General features: G+C 33.1%; 1 pseudogene; it reads left to right on the top strand.

Moving 5' to 3' along the window:
* Positions 1–543: 543 nt before the first annotated feature.
* Positions 544–642, top strand: LOC126008013 (uncharacterized; annotated as a pseudogene).
* Positions 643–3,818: the final 3,176 nt, after the last annotated feature.

Genomic DNA, 3,818 nt, shown 5'->3' with positions numbered 1-3,818 from the left:
TGCTCTCATTCTTTCTCATTTCTGTATAATTTTTCTCCTGCATTTCAGATTCCTGGTAGAGAAGGGCTCTGTGTATACTCATAAATATTTCCTCTATACTACCTTACTCAAAAATGGTACTCATGCTTCCTACCATTTCACAGATACTGATCCTTAGTCTGAGAAAGAACACATAAATTGGTAAAATTTGTAAATTAAAGGTAGAAAACATCTACACTGCCACTTCATATAAAGTGAGGTTTTTTTTTTTTTTTTTTTTTTTTTTTTAATGAATCCATTGGTGCTTGGGACTACTTCCATCTTGGTGCTCAGGTATTGCTCCCAACAGTACTGGGTGGACCATTTATTACCTGAGTTGAAACTGGGCCTCCTGCTCACAAAGCATCAGCTAGAATTCTTGGGTCTCCAGTTCTAGAATGAGACCCTGCTCATTCTGACTATGATTCTGTCTCTCTGCTCATGGTGAAGTCTCCCTTAGAAAAAGAATAATTGTCTCAGGGAATACTAATCTCCAAAGAATTGAAGTGTGTTTCAAGCATCAAAAACTTTCTTGTCATAGAAAGAGGAGGTAAGTAAATGCTTCCCATATACACCTCAAACCAGGTCCTTTGCCTGGTCTGTATTGTGAATGGGGGGACAAAAACAAAACAAAACAAAACAAAACAAAACAAAACAAAAAAAAGACCTTCCTTGTCTTTTGTCAAGGCCATCACTTGCAGATTTATTTATTTTATTTCAAAGTTAATTGAATTTTATTAATGTTTTAAGTAGCTTGCATTTCACACATTAGAATTTTTCGGAAGTCTTAATGTTCCACCTGTGAAATTGCTTTTTCTCTCAGTTAAAAATTTTCCCACCCAACATCCCTTTATTGCTTGGAAGCATATCCCTGTATTTCTCTTCTGAGTTCACTCCCTGGATTCTTCTGTTATTGGCACATTAAAATTTCTATGTGAAATTTTATTTGAGCTTGGAATTTTATGAATCTTAACCTCATTATCTCTTTATTACTCTGTCATCATTCATGTCTCTTGTTTTCTTTTACTGTCTTCTTTCTTTTGGTTCCTTAGGTGTCCTTTGTATTCTTTTGGAAAGTTTATTTATTTATTTATTTATTTATTTATTTATTTATTTATTTATGGTTTTTTAGCCCACCAGGCGATGCTCAGGTGTTACTCCAGGCTCTGCACTCAGAAATTGCTCCCAGCAGGATTGGGTGACCATCTGGGATGCTAGGAATTGAATTTGGGTTGGCTCCGGGTCAGCTGAATGCAAGGCAAATACCCACAGCTGTGCTATTATTGCTATCTGGCCCTTCAAATCATTTTATATATAAAAGTTTTGCTTAGAATAATGATAATAAAAATAATACTGTGAAGGATGTTTTTAAAGAAGATGAATATTAAAAATACTTATGATAATATAGTAAGTGGTGATGAAGCATATTGGGAGGAGAAAATGGATTAAGATAAAAGGATTGAAGATCAGTGAAAAGATTAGGAGTTGAGGCAAAAATCTCAGCTATTCTAGTCTTATGGCCTTGAAAAAAATCACTGAAAATTATGAGGTACCTTTTATTTGCAAGACAATAGATTTAAGGGATCTACTTTGTTGCATAGGGTATTGGGCAAAATATGTTATTCTAATTTACTGATATTTTCCCAGAAATTATAGTACTATAGTATAAATTTGGAACAATTAAATTGGAAAGTGAAAAAAGAGAATGAAGAAAATGTGAATAAAAAGAAACCCCAAGATATATGGTCTGAGAGCTTAACATACTAATTTTCCTAGAGTTATTTCTAACATTTAGTTTTATAAATTTTCTTTAACTTGATATAACACTAGTCAAAACAGAGTTTTAATAATGTACATTTTTGACATTAGGATATTGTTTGCCAAGTAGATTTTTATCTATGCTAAACTTATATCTAAAGAACTAAGAAAGATGGGATGGAGACTGGTGGGAAAAAAGAGGGAGGAAGAAGGAAAAAGAGAGATTAGAAATAAAAAATGGAGTTGAGGGTAGTTAAGGACTAACAAGATCATTCTTTTGGAAACACTTTTCCTCAGTTTGCTACAGGGTCTTTTTAAATAGAGTACACATTTCCTGCTGATTATTGACTCCACTCTTCAATACCTGCACTTTATTATTGTTTGGTTCCTAACATTGAGTAACCAAGGGATGGATTTTTAAAAGTGTTCCCTCTCCAAGAAGACATTGATTCCTGTTATAATGTGTCTCAATCCACACAGATACTTCTAGCAAGAATTTCTGTTAACTACACAGATCCAAATCTTTAGCCATTTATCCTTCCTTAAATTAGACTTGCCCCAAGAAGAGATTTTATCCATATAGAATGGCCAGAGTCTCAGATTATAAACAATTACTATGTTTGTGAGGTTTCCGTTTTTCCTATCCCTACTGCTGCTGGTAGTATAGACAAATTTATCCTAATTCCCTTATTTTTAGGGTGTAATTTATACCAACAGGGCAACATTCTATGCTAGGGGCACAGGAACCAGGAATTGAACTCACGTACATGCAAAGCCTTGTACCACTAATTGAGACACCCACTGACTCCTTTCTTTTTCAACTAAAATAATATTCCATGTTCCAATTTAAAGTCCACACATAACATAGTTGGGTTTAATATGGGTGATGGTTTCTCCTTTTCCCAGTTCAATATTTTCTATATTTCTTGTGTTTTTATGATCTGTATTTTTTTCTATCACCTTTGGTCTTCCATGCACCTGGTACCAAATAATATACAGGCGTTCAATTGATGCCATGCATCTTTTTTTTTTTCTGTATATAATCTTTAAGCCCCATGATTACAAACATGATTGTAGTTGGGTTTCAGTCATAAACAGAACACCCCTCTTCATCAGTGCAATAGTATATTTTATTAAGAATTTTAATAATTATTTGAAGAATTTATACTCTGATTTGGTTTTTCTGTTTCATTTGCCCTTAAGTTAACCAGTCTAATAAACAATTTCAAGTTTTTTATTTTCGTTAAGGTCTATAAAAGTTCCTCATTGTTTTTTCTTTCTTTTCTTTTCTTTTTCTTTTTAATTTTTTTTTTTAACTTTTGGGCCATCCCCAGTAATGCTAAGGTTTTACGTTGGCTCTGCAATCAATCATTCCTGGTGGCAATTTTGGAACCATTGGAGTCCTGCAAGTCAAACCTACAATACACAGATTCCAACTTCTTTATTCAGCTCTTCCTATGATTTTTGGATGGCAGTGTTTTAGAATTCCATCTTTCAATTAGTGTGGAAGACAGAATCTAAATTATATTAAAAATTTCTATTTCCACCTTGTCACCTGGAGGTCACTCTTAGCATCCTACTTTCCCTATACCTCTGAGAAATCAAGAACATACATTTGGTTCCTGCCATAAATCAATCACAGATAAAAATACATGTTATGTCATATGTCTGTGATAGACCATATTTCATAAACAAAAATACCCAGCTTTTCTTAAGTTTGGAATCATATACCATTGCAAATTTGATTTTTATCACTGAACACTTTTGACTGTCATCAAATCTCACAGACTGTTCCATTTGGTTCTGAAAGTTTAGGAGGTTTAATATAATGACAAACTAATCTAAATAGAAGAAATTCAAGAAGACACTAATTAATTAGATACAGAGAGCTATGGAGAATATGTGTTTGGTGCTCATGTATAGCTCAAAAGAAGGTTAATAGAATGTTTTGAAGCAAATCATTATTTTTCTATTCTTACCTTCATATTCGAATGCTATCTATAATATTTTTCTTTTAAATGACACATGTTTTTCCTTTCTCA

The sequence above is a fragment of the Suncus etruscus genome, chromosome 4, assembly GCF_024139225.1.
Source record: "Suncus etruscus isolate mSunEtr1 chromosome 4, mSunEtr1.pri.cur, whole genome shotgun sequence".
Taxonomy (NCBI): Eukaryota; Metazoa; Chordata; class Mammalia; order Eulipotyphla; family Soricidae; genus Suncus; species Suncus etruscus.
Note: the sequence above shows the minus strand (reverse complement) of the source record. Positions and strands in the feature narration are given on the sequence as shown.